This window comes from Papilio machaon, chromosome 14 (genome assembly GCF_912999745.1).
Source record: "Papilio machaon chromosome 14, ilPapMach1.1, whole genome shotgun sequence".
NCBI classification, from domain to species: domain Eukaryota; kingdom Metazoa; phylum Arthropoda; class Insecta; order Lepidoptera; family Papilionidae; genus Papilio; species Papilio machaon.
Window position 1 is genome coordinate 6,038,559 of NC_059999.1, and position 14,393 is coordinate 6,052,951.

At 32.0% G+C, this 14,393-nt stretch overlaps 1 protein-coding gene across 3 annotated transcripts in view; it reads right to left on the bottom strand.

Annotated features, from left to right (window-relative positions):
- The window catches only part of LOC106713953 (amyloid-beta-like protein), an 88,193-nt gene that overhangs the window by 52,446 nt on the left and 21,354 nt on the right, over nt 1–14,393 (bottom strand). The window lies entirely within an intron of this gene.

Sequence of the window (14,393 nt, forward strand, 5' to 3'; positions counted from 1 at the left end):
TTGTTGAATTCCGAATCATAAAAAAATAAACAGTCGTTAGATCCGCACTGGGAGGAGCGTGAGAGCGTGCAATGTTGCCGTCAGTTGCCGCCGGCGCGAACTGCATTTTTACTCTTTTTTGCTCTCGTATTCGTACTCGTACTCGTATTCGTACTCGTAGTTGCAGTACAGAAATGTAAATTTAACTTACAATGTCGCGAATACTAAGCTTTTAACGTTTCTTAAAAACCTTAATAATTTCTCTTGTAGTACTTTGCTATTACGCTCTAAATTGTCTTCTTTTGTTTATTGGATATTTTTGGTATCGGCATTTGTTATTCCTCTAACATGCGAGTATTTTTGATTTCTACTATTATATTTGTACCGTAACCGTTCACTAATACCTACTATGTCTTTTCTTATTATAATAACATGACAGTAAATCTAATTATCAATAAAGTTATGCAAAACAATTGTCTTGTGATTTTTTTACATATTCTTATTCTTTTATATCACCGTAAAAATCTTTTCTTTGTAATTAAGTACATTTCTATGCCTATTTTGCTTGTCTTTTCCTTATTGATAGTTGAAATAAGACATCCTTTAACTTTTATAGAACACGCAAACGCCTCTTCATTTCCAAGACGCCAAGTAAATATCTTCCCACGCGAGACTACGACGTATCGCCTTCACCTTTTTATACGGCACCTGATTTAATTATTTTTTACTCCCAAGAGCGAAGAAAATAAAGTATGTTTTGCGTTGCGATAGGTTAATTTATTTTTGATTCAATGATTTAAAAGAATAAAATGAAAACATAAATTGAAACTCACAAAGGGATTCTTAGTTGCTTTATAAAATGCTACCACTATTTTAATATATATTTCTAATGCTATCATCACAACTATCACCTAAATTAATAAGGAAAAAAGTAGCCTATACATTCTTCAGGACTCATAATTATTTTTGTACCAAATTTCATTCTGATCTGTTTAGCCGTTCCAGAGTTATCTGATAACATGCCTTCATTCTAACTTCGGTATTTATAGTTAGTAAGATCAAATCAAAATCTTTAAATTAACATGAAGCTTTAGAGATTTCTGAACCGGTATTTCTACCCACGCGATAGCCAACATTGTAAATCCTAGATTGTGCACCGAGTATCGTGATCGGTGCAGTATATCACGTCAACTTCATGATTTAAACTTGCCAACTATAGATAACCGGTTCGAACTAGTTCCTATTTAGAAATCCCCTGAGACCTTCCCACGCAGTTTTTATCAGCGCCATCTGGCTTCTTCATTAGGTAAGAATACTTGCGAGCTCAGGAATTACACGCGTAAACAGTTGTTGGCAGACGTAGTATTTTTTAAACCAGTCCGCTTCACAGCTGTTAAAGGTTTGATCTTTGTGAGAGTGTCTTTTTTATTTTAAAATATTTATCTGTATAGTTAAGTATATTGACACCGTATTTATTAAAGCCATTTTCTGTGAATTCACTGATAGATGCACAATATTACGTATAACGTTTGAATATCTAGTTTTCTGAGCGGTCTCGATTGGTATTTAAAAAAGCTACTTGCTCGTTGCTTCTTTATATAAAAAAGATTCAGAATTCAGTATAACATCAGGGAGGATAATTGTATGAACTGTTAGGGACGTTGGGGCGTCGTATCAGGCGTCCATTTGTCTCCGCCCTCGCTTTCACCGTCACATAAAGATATCACGCGGTTCGCATATTGATGGCCACAGATTCATACGGAATAGATGATAGATACTATAAGATATCTATCAATATTTGATGGAGGTCTATGACATTTGTTTGACCAAAGCATAGGATAAAAATTGTATCATTATTGAAGTGATGTCTTTTGACAAACGAATGTAGGATAAATGGATTTAAATATGGAATGCAGATTTTTTAAATCTAATAAAATAATTATTACGTAGGTAATTATTTTCCCATTTTCCATTTTAAAAATATGTCTATTTTTTTTTTAAATAATGTTGTTACTAGATAGATCTGCAAAAAAGTTAAGTCAGCAATTACAAAGTAATGCCTATGACTACTAACTAGTAAAATACGACATACGAAGATCAATAAGTATTTTTTCTTAAATCTCAAGAATGTTTCTTTTCCTTCTTGGCGTGACTCCAATCGCTAATCTACGAAGTCTTCACATAAAACTAAGTTTAAATTTATTTCCCTGCTCGTTGAAGCTTAAAGCTAAATGAGCTTTTTCTTATATAAAAGGAAACGATTTTCATACTAAGAGGTTAATGATGAAGAAATTATAATAGCCTCACTTCAGACTAAATTACTTTTAAAATTAAAACTACGTAATTATGGAGACAATTTTTATTATTTGATTTAAATCAGTGTTTTTTTCAAACTGGGCGATAACGCCCCCTTGTGGGCGTTTAAAACCTAGAGGGGGGCGTTAAGGAGGCCAAAAAAATGGGGGGCGTTGAAATTACTTAAAGTAATGAAATTGTGGTTTTTAAGTTTTAGGATTGAATAAAGAATGGGGGGCGCTGAAAAATTATAGATTTTCAAAGAGGGTGGTAAAAGAAATAAGTTTGATAACCACTGATTTAAATTATTTATTTTGTAATTTAATTAAAAGAATTCAGTCATGCAGTCATATTACGTATATTTTAAAAGAAGACATGTATTGCTAGATATTAAAAGTAAATTCACCAAACGAACATGTATCAAACTAGGTCAGTACATCGTGCGACATTTCGATCGCCTTTCAGAAGCAAATTACATTATACGCAAACGAATCGCGGCACTGAAACTGAGCAATGTTAATACAGGAAAAGCTTTCGAAATAACTAGAGCTTAAAATGCAACGAAAAACACTTTAATAGAAAAAAAAAATCTCTAAAAGCAAGTGCTTTGAAGTTTTGCGAACGCGATTTTACTCTCGTTGGGAGTTTTTAATGATTTGATGTCAACCTACGGGAATACCTGTTGCAGAATTTACTTTTTTATATTTTTTATACAGTCAAGTAAAAAAAGGCAAATCTTTAGATTCTACAAACATAGAATTAAAAAGAAAAATTCCCGTTTTTAATGTGAAGACTCAAGACAGGGTAATTTACTTCGAAATCCTATATTAACTTTACACAACAAGTAATCTCTCAGAGTTATTAAATCAAATGTGCTTTCATAAATTCAAATTCTAATAAAAATTCAACAACTACTTTACTATTCAGACCGATATTACAAACATGAAGGCGTACGTCGAAGTAACGCGTTACACGGCTCATAAAAATCCAATGCACGTTAGAAAATCGACTTCAAAGTTCTATATTGGATTCTCGAACTCGAATTCTAGAACTTTCGAATCGATCCAATATAAAGGATTGAAGATTCATTATCCAATAGTTCTCAAGGTACGTGACTTCTTTTGATGACGTCGGAACTCCAGTTCCCTTGTGCCAATAGAATTTCAAGTAGACTTCAAAGTACATTGCTGAGTTCTGAATTACTCAATAACGAAAGAAATATTATTAATAAAACAGTAAAGAAATATTTTTGAAACATTTTAATACACTTCAAATAGTATAAGGCGTGACCCGACAGGCATCAGAATCACTCAAACGAAGGACAACTGACTACTGGTTCAAACAAGTCGGTAAATACACCCGTCTACATATGAAGTTAGTCGTGTTTAACGACACAATATTAAAAGAAAATTACTAGCGTAGAATTTCCCGTTTCATTTGTAACATAATGTAAACATCAAGAGTAATATTTCAAAACGAGAAATGAACTTCAAAGAGCGAACTTACATCAAAGAGGAAAATTAACAGCATTAAGTATTCGAAGTTTCCGCCAAAGTTATTTTACTTGAGTATACAAACTAGTGGAGAATACAAACAGGTTTGTATTCGGATTTCTTTCATTTTCGGATTACAAATTAATATTAATGTGTATTTAAACAATATGTTTTTACACAGAGTTATCAACAGTCGACACACGGTACCAGGGACTTAATATGGAGTTGAATAGTGTAACCATTTAGTATTGTAGATTTGAGTATTCATTGTCCGCCTTTCGCTTAAAGGAGCAAAGCATAAGCTGAGCTTAAAGCCTTTCAATTATTAAGCTATTCCATTGCTCGATGGGTTACTAAGGCATCTCACCTTGCAGTGTTATTTCGTTTCAATAACCGCAATGGGAGCCGATTAAGCACTTAGAACGCTTGACCGAAAGCTTTGTATAGTACCTGAGATCTTAGTTTAAGCTATTAGAATTTCGATTCGTGTCGATACCCAAGACCCGAGAGTATCGAACCACAAGCTCGATCGCTTGCTACTAGGGGATTAGAGAACTCATTAAAGAAACAGTTGTGGATGAATTAACAAAAGATAAAGGGCATAAGTGACGACTACTATTTTCACGTATGAACGTCAACTCGGTGACATTAAACATGTTAAAATTTACTATTAAAAACTACTACGAAATAATATTTCCACAACAAAAGATTTAGTAAGTAAAACATAAGAGTAGATAAACATAATAAAATGGACTCAATTTATCCACAACTCCACGAATAGAGCGTATTTTGCACGCGAAAAAGAAGAGTAGTAAAATTCACTATAACGTCCATCAAAATTGGTAGCATTTTTCCTAAAAGGTAACTGCATCAAAGCACATAAATCTCGTTTAACTGAAGAGTTATTCGTCACGTCAGAATATATCACGCGTTAAATTAATAAATATGATAGCACCGGGAGTTATTTAGATCATTTTACATCGTTGTCATAAAGCTCCGGCTGAATAAAACAGCGAGGCTATCAACTGTCACTCTCTGCGGTATAATACGACCTTTTTGATAATGTACGTATACATTGAGCGGTCTGTATGGCTCCACACTTGCACATCACTATGGCAGTTGTAATTGTAAATCACTTATAATTGTGCACCGTCCAGTGACAAACTAGACAGCATTAATTTGCGGTATTCGTTTCATCGCTTTTGATGCATTTCGTTAATAGCTTTTTTGTACCAAATATAACAGTAGTGCAACTAAAATATATTTATAGAAATTAGTATACTACTTTTTTATCAAATTAAAACTACCACTTTCAGTTTATTATATCTATACTGTGTATAGAGCCTTGCCTAGCATTTATATAGCTAAAGCAGATTGTGTTGTAATAAAATTTTAGCTGAAAAACGGACAACCTCATCACTTAGACAACAAAGAATCTACTTACATCGAGATAAAATTCGAATAAAAATAAAAATACAGCGACAGAAAATTAAACCCATTAAAATACTTCTACATAAATAATTTCAGGGTTGTCGTTATTAGAACTGAGTTTTTATATTATTTCAAAGAGTATAAATAATACAAAAAATAAACGAAGGTTGTAATACTGGCAGCCCTAATGAAATCCTAAAAATTGACTGACTATATTAACTAGAATATTGGTTGAAACATTAATTAATACCTACTGTGTTGAAAAGCTTCGAGATAAACGAAATTCAGAGAAGCGAAGCGAATTTTTTTATCGATAATCCATTGAACTGGAACAAGGCAGATTATATTGTTTCATTATGAAGATACTTTGGGAAAGTTATGCTTTAATTTTATCAAAAAATATTATGCCTGGTTTTTCATTCTAAAAAAATATAGAGGGATGATAATATTTTTGTATTGTTTTGTAATAATATGTATGTAACGAAGGTTCGTAGATTAAAAAAAAGGTGTAATTAAATTCTCCTATTAAAATAATTAATATCTTTTAAATGTATTTTTCCTTCCTTCGACCACAACAAAATCTACAATCACGTGGATTTGTAGTAAAACATTTGTTTATTTGATATAAAAAAAATTAAATACTTTGCACAATTTAGACAGTAATAAAGCGACCTGCCGATGTCACATCAACGGTCATATAAAACATATAAACTATTCAAAATGTCCACATATATGGCATATGGATTATGCTTTAACGAGATGATATATCATATTATATTAAATCGTCTCGTCCCATTTCTGATCTGTAAGCAGTCAAGGCACGTACAAACTTGCGGAATTTCTCATTCACTCAAACATATCTCCGGCACCCTTAGAGAATGTAGAGTTAGAACTTCAAATAGGAAATACAGGCTATGTATTTCTCAGTTAATTCGACTTATAAAGTCAATTTATTTATTTGAAAGAAAAAAATAATTTGCTATTTTATTTCTTTGCTACATTTTCATATCATTTTGATAACCCTAAAATGTTGTAAAACAGAATTAAATTAGAATATTTAAAAAAGGACACGCTGAAATAACTTTATAAGCATGATATTAAAAATTAATAGCATTAAGCTGGTAAAATATTTACCGTAGCCGGCATTGTTTTGGTCTTAATTTACCAAGCTCAGACTGTCGGCAACTTTGAGCATCGCAAAAATAAACAGATTAATTTTTTCCACTTTTTTTTAGGACCACAGAATTGCATACGGAATTTTAATATTAGATTACTTATTTTGTTTTATTTTTTTAAAGCGTAAACATTCGAGAAACATTTTTAAGAGAATATTTAAATTAAATATTAAAAGTGAATTCGAGAGTGAGTGAAAATTACTTAAGACAAAAGATACTGATCGTTCAAAAAAGTATTCTAGCTATAAAGATAATTTTTCGATCCGTATGGCGAAAAAATTTGGAGTCTTTTTAATGTAATATATTAGGTCCTTACATATGAAATTGGCGTTTTTCGTACTGGCCACTTTAATCACGAATTTCTCCTCTTTGGTAAGGAATTCCAAATTCAAATTTGTACAGCTATAGACTCATGTATTTGTGGTTCGATGACCGTCATTCATTTGTTTTTTTCTTCTGTTTTTTTCTGTTTGCGTCACTCATTTTACAAAATGGAAAACTTAAAATATCGCATTATTTACGAGTATGAGTTCCGCTGTGGCACTAGTGCTGCGGAAACGACTCGAAGGGTGAATGATGTGTATGGCGGTCGTGTTGCAAAAGAAAACACAGTTCGTTTTTGGTTCCAACGTTTTCGTTCTGGAAATTTCGATCTGCAGAACAAGCCCCGTGGACGGCCTGAGACGCAAGTTGATAATGAAGAGTTGAAGGCTATTGTGGAAGCGGATCCATCGCAAACCACGTCCGAGTTAGCTGCAGGCTGCGATGTTAGTGATAAAACTGTTTTAATTCACTTGAAGCAAATTGGGAAGATTAAAAAGCTTGAAAGGTGGGTACCTCACGAATTGATTGAAGCAAACCGGCAAACGCGCGTCGACTGTTGCGTTACATTACTAAACCGGCACAATAATGAAGGTATTTTAAACCGAATCATTACCTGTGATGAAAAATGGGTTCTTTACGATAATCGGAAGCGCTCAGCGCAAAGGTTGGATCCTGCCAGCCAGCCAAATCCTGCCCCAAGCGAAAATTAACCCCAAAAAAAATACTTGTAAGCGTTTGGTGAACTAGTGCCGGTATTGTTCATTACAGTTTTCTCAAATCTGGCCAGACTATTACGGCTGATGTCTATTGTCAGCAATTGCCAACCATGATGGAAAAGCTAGCGGCTAAACAACCTAGGCTGGTCAATCGCTCCACGCCACTGCTGCTTCACGACAACGCTAGACCACACACTGCGCAACAGACGGCTACTAAATTAGAAGAGCTTCAATTGGAAAGTCTAAGACATCCTCCGTACTCCCCGGACCTTGCTCCAACAGATTACCATTTTTTTTCGAAATTTGGATAACTTCTTGCAAGGGAAAAAATTCAACTCCGATGGGGCAGTCCAAATCGCTTTCAAAGATTTTATTGATTCCCGTCCGACTGGTTTTTTTAGTAAAGGGATCAATGAACTACCTATGAGATGGCAAAAGTGCATAGAAAATAATGGTTCATACTTTGATTAATTAAATATATTATATTAAAAAATATTCGACTTTTTGTTCCTCCCATACAAAACGCCAATTTCATATGTAAGGACCTAATATAACATAGCGACTGATAATGGTAAAACATTTAAATAAAATAACCAACAAACTAATTAGAAAGGCTTTGGTTTAAGGAAGGATGTTTTTTCCTTAGCATTTTATTGTTTAAACCAGCGAACTTCAACCTATTTAGTGCTATCAGGACAATAAAATTGTTTTAAACGACATGATTTCTAATTCCACAACAGCTATAAATAAACCCACGTTAACTTGAGCTCTAACAATGAAGTCAGAGGAAAGCTACGCTTTATTTTATAGAACGACTCAGATGCGAAATGAATTTTGTACTCTTACCCAACCTTAATGTGTTAAACTGAAGACATTTCATTAGATAAGAATAGGCACACACATAAGTACTTGGTGTTAAAAATTGCAACGGCTCTGTTACAATAATTTTAGGCACTGAAAATATCTCTAGGCGACATTTATATATTAAGATTCAAGCAAGTAGGCTTAAAATTTTAACTTCAAGAGATGCCTAAATTTATCTGTCCATAAAGAATGCTGGAAACACAATACTTAGTGTTGCGAGATACGAAATATCTCTAAGGTACGCGTACGTGAAACTCTAAATGCGCCTAATGGACTTTAACCACGCAAGCTTAAAACTGAACAGGGCCTAATTTAAATAATATACATCAGCGTAGGTGCCAGGGCGAGATAAGCATCTCTCACGCCAGAGGGAGGCGTCGGCGTTATTATAGCTCAGAGAAGAGCGGTTAAAGTCACAAGCGAAAGCGTTTTATAGACATTTTATTCAATTTTGAAGACAATATTTCTTTTATACACTTAGAATGGGATGAAGATATTTTTGTTAGCCCTAATTTAACAGTGGTGTAGTGTAGAGTTGTATATATACATCGTTAAATGCATTTTACTAACATTTATTTAGAGGTTCGTGTTGTTACTTTTTAATCGTACTAAAAATCATCCTATTGTGGTTAGTGCCAAAGAATTACGTTATATTTATCTAATTAACTTTCGTCTGTGAAATTACAAGGCAATACAAACATTTCGTTTACAAATAGAGAGACGTGCTCAAACTAGTAAACTAAGCTTCTATTTGTGTAATAGCCGCATTGTCTATAAACATAAGCAATAACAATAGAATTGTGTTCAATTTTCGTAATTCTCCCGCTGATCGTTCCCCTCATTTGGAGCAGGCTTGCTTGAGAACCTTTAAGATACGAGCGCGAAGAAAAAGACATTTAGAAGTTTAACGTGTACAGCCTTTCGTGTTTATTGCATTCATTCTTGCTAAAGAAATATTAAACAAAATCAGATGAAAAATAATTTTACAAATGGTTCTCCATTCAGGTATTCTGTCAAAATAATATTATAAATGACAACGGCTAAAATTAATACCAGTTAGCAACAGACATTATACATTTCATTTAATCAAGGCATCTAACAAACAATCCATAAATAAAATTAACTACAGAAAATCAAATGGATGTTCTCAACATCTTAATACTACAAATGTTTCGAATGTATCTGTGACGTCAATATTTTTTAACCGACTTCACTCTTTTCGGGTTCTCAATTCGTATGTATGTCTTTTATTTTTTTTTCTTACTTCGTAATTAAAATAACTAAAGCTTTATCTTTGTGACACTGAAAGCTGGGAGTATTACGTAATGACACATTTACATAATTAAAAGCGTATTATATACAAACTATGAACAAAAAATAAATTGATTTATAAACAACTATAAAATGAAACGTTTCTAGTTGAACATTGAATTGATCTAAGTATTGATCTAAGAAGTAGATCATGAAAATTATCGATAGTTATTTAATTAATATATTCCATTTGTGTCAGAATTCCATTAACATATTTATTCATATTTTAAACAACTTCCAAACGTCATTTCGATATTAAAATCGCTTTGTATCATGGCATCCAATTAATTATCTCACGATATTTCATTACAAGCGCTCGAAAATATTTTGCATATTAACGGATACAAGTATATTAATAATGAAAAAGCTTTATACTATACATATTAGAGCAGCGTTAAACTGGATTTATCAACTTATTAAAATTAAGTACATCAAGCACTGTTACATTTAATTTATCTTTGTATTTAAAATTTAATAAGTGATAGGAATTCCTTCGTCACTCTTGTTATTTAAATATGTAATTATAATTTTACATCTTTACTTTATCAACTAAACTATCATGCCAACAAATGTAATTCCCGTCGACGTCTAAGGCGTAGAATAAATGTATAAAATAATTTTGAAGCACTTCTTTTCCGAAATTTATGTATATTCACGTTCAGAAGATAAATCTTCGTCACAAAATATTGATAAAATACTGATCAAACTGAAAATGTTCCGAAGCCGACGCCCGCTTGCGAACTCTAAAGTTATAAAGTAGCAACCACTCGAAGACAAGATAAACTCAGAAGCAGGAAGGCACAGAAGTGTCCTTGAGATAAGCTTGGAAAAAATCTCGCTGGTATAAAATAAATAAACCACATGCGACGCTTCTATCATTCGGATAATAATGTCTAAATCGAGATCGAATAAATTCATGAATATTTTCTTGCTAAAATGTGTGTTTTTAATTCAAGAAAATAAATAGAATTACATGTTATTTAGGGTTCTTTGAAACAAACAAGAATGAATTTTGTTACGTACTAATACACATGAAATTTTTTGGCATCAACCCAACTCAATAAAGAAACAATATCAAACAGATTGTAAAACTGGCTTAACTACTTCATTTACTTATGTTATTTAACATAAACAATGTGATTAAGGTAAAATATGTTATGTAACCAGTATTTATTTCATTACTTAAATTATATTACAAAACTTTACATATAATACACTAAAAAAAATATTTTTGTTTTCTTTTACAAAATCATATTGTAAAATCAATTCAGGCGGACGAACTTTGAATTAAGATTCAAAATGTTATGTAAGATACAGGTTTTATATTTTATTTTACATGTGAAGTTTAAAATTGCTTAACAGAATTTATTAAATTTTCCAGAGGTTTTCGCTTTTAACTTGGACCATACAACTCCGGACTTTAAGGAGGCGTCTCTTTAACGAACATAATCTTAATCGCATTGGCCTTTTCGTTGGTAAATAATTTAATAAAGGAGCAAACAACGTTTTAATAGCTTTATTGTTGAAATACAAGAGCAGACCTTTCTTTGTTCAACTTATTATTTAATGAATAATATTCTTCAGATCTACGACATTTTCAAGTCTGCAGGCACTTTTTGAAGGCTTTTTTAAATACAGAATTAAGTGATTGCTTTAATTATACTCGTACACATTTTTAAAGTGATGTAACTATTACACGATATCAAAAGACGAAAAAAAGAAACTTTATTTTAATTTTTTTTTTCTATTAAATGAAACATTTTTTTTTGTAACTCCAAAATACCATTTGTCAGTTTCATTTCTTAACAGAATTAGAAAACACGGCTCCATCCCTTTTACATAATTCTAACAAATAAGTTTTTTTTTTTTTTTTTTTTGGTATTATAAAGACTTTTATTGCTACGTTTTAATAAAGTATTTCATCCTACGCTCAGTAAAAAAGAACATTTCCAATTTTAAGAGCCATTCAACACTCGTAAAGTGTTGTAAATTTAAATAGACCGTACTTTGCGCCTGAATTTTTAAACGCACGTAAAATTTTAAATTGAGTGATCCTATAGTTTTATAGTACCAATGATACTTTTTAATAAAACCATTGTCTTTTCTACTAAAAATAAAAAAATAAAAAAATAACGATGAATTTATTTAATATTATTTGGTGTGCCATTTACACATCTTTATAATTTTAATGGTCATCATCTCCCGGACCTTTGCCACTCAGGGGGGGTCGGCGAGTAAGGTTTTATAAAACTTAAAGTTTTTTCTAAATTTTTTACCCTCGGCCTGTCGCTAACCCTACTTGGTAATAATTCAAAATTACTTCTAAAAATACACCAACAATAAACATGAATAATTAAACCTTATAACTAGAACAAATATTTAAACTCTTGTCGTTAAGTAATGATCTTCACATACTTCAGTGGTAAATAAGTCACCACCTCTATAATCTTTATAAGCTTTCTAAATCCTATATTTTAAAAAAAAAATTGTTACTTTACAACATCGTATTCTAATATTTCATGAAGCACATATGTGTAGAAAATAACAAGTTCCGCTCTAATATGTAGAGCACGTATTTACGGTCTTTATAAAAAAAACACGTCAGTATGCCAGGGCCGCACTAGAATTTTTGAGTGGAGCCTTAATGAGAAGAGACTGTACAAAGGTAGTAAAATTCTGTTTGTATTAACGTTTAAATAACATTAAATACATCTCTGTATTCATTACATGTAAAATATTATGTTGAATAAAAGGTTCAAATCTTTACCAATGCAAATAATGCTTTACCTATCGAAAAATGGATTCCAATCATTTCCCCCATTCTAATGTAACACTTAACTATTTAGCAAGACATTTCGTAAACAACTCGAAAAATACTACAAAATAAAGAGTGTTTACAAAATGTTACATTCCTAATACAAAAAAGACGAAAACTTTAGTGTTTAACCGCATTCGCGAATGTTTTTCAAGTGAAGAACAGAATTCCGTATAATTTATTATTAAGCGCCCGCTGCAAACTGTAAAGCACAGCAAAATTAGCGCAATATTTACGCAAATAAATGAGAAAAGTTTCACTATTAACCGCAAGAGAAGCTTCGGAATCAGATCCAGCGCTTTACGCTACAGCGGCCCGACAGCAAATACAGCGTTGAATTGGTGCTATTCGCTACAAAGTACTTACTACTTTCGGAGGCGCTTCATTACTTCGTTTATATAAAATTGAAACAAGCGACCTTCTACTCGTTAATTAGTTTTAGCAGTCTGAATAAAACTCGCAACTAATTGCGTTTTACTTACAATAATGTGTTAAGATATAAAATATCTCGGTTATTAGAGAACAAACATCTTAAATTGGTGTCAATTTAATATAGTAATCATTTTAGTGTCTGACTTATTTTTGTGAATCCTCTATATCTAATATATAAAATTCTCGTGTCACAGTTTTCGTCACCGTACTCCTCCGAAACGGCTTGACCGATTCTCATGAAATTTTGTGAGCATATTCAGTAGGTCTGAGAATCGGCCAACATCTATTTTTCATAACCCGCCCCCCATTTTTTTTTTAACTGCGCGCGGACGGAGTCGCGGGCGACAGCAAGTATAATATATATGTTAAAATAGCAGAATGCATCTAATAGTAAACAATCAAAGTGTGATTGTAGTGCTATAGGCAACTTTGAACAAGTGTATTTTAATCCTCAAAGAATTTATGATTATCACACTTCTTACTTTAATCAAGAAATATTTCGCTAAATAATACTTGGATCAGTTTTTAGGAACATTCAAAACGTTTTAATAACGCTCAAAGCTATCTAACTCTAGAAGGAGGACGTCTGAAGGAAATCTCTTTAGAAGTTCCTCTTCTCTATTCGGTAAGTCATTACGGAGCGACGGTACAAAGTTTTAACGACGCAACCTGAAGCCATTCTGAGATAAGATAGGACGTAATCACCTACAAATTGATTTAAAATCGCTAAAGACAGACTCTTTACAGAGCCACGATAAAACGAGATTATTATAATTATTATTATTATGTACTACTTTTAAAACGTGTAGATACTAAACAACAAAATATTAATCTTGTCGTCTAAGGTATTGGTACTATTTTGTTCATCTTTTATCTATGAGGCCTAGTAAAAATCTTTCTTTGACTAATCATTGAAGCCTTTACAGTTGACCTTGAGTTATGTTTTAATTTTTTTGTTTGTGGATTTTCATTTGTTTGTTATTTTATTTTTTGGTTATTTTCTATCCAATTATTTAATTCGATATGTTTATTACTTGTACATTACCACTATTAAAATACCCTCCCATATTGTCTTTGATAAAACTGTCAACTATATGTTTTAATACAAGTATAAAAGCAATGTAACCTCACCATAAGACTATATTGAAAAATAAAATATAAGTTTCTTTGCGAAAACAATTTTGTTTATAAAGAAATTTCTTTTCATTTTGATTGATCGGAAATCTCAAATGGTATATTTAAAGTTCGATTGCTACAATAGCCGTTATCTGAAAGGCAGAAGTTGTGATGCGGCCATTTATCTCCCAGCGCTCTTGGGGGACGCTTAGCCGTTTGACACAGACTTTGATTGCTAAAACGTGAAAAAAAGCCTTTGAAGTCGAGAAGCCAATATCGAATGGTTCTTGTGAATTATCGATTCGAAATTACTACGTTATAGTGAATATTATCGTTAAGAATCCATTTTATTGTTTAAAAAATCTTTTTTTTTTTAAATTAGTTTGTTTTAGACTACAGTATAGAGAAGATTTAATTTAATCCAATGAATTCGACACTTAAT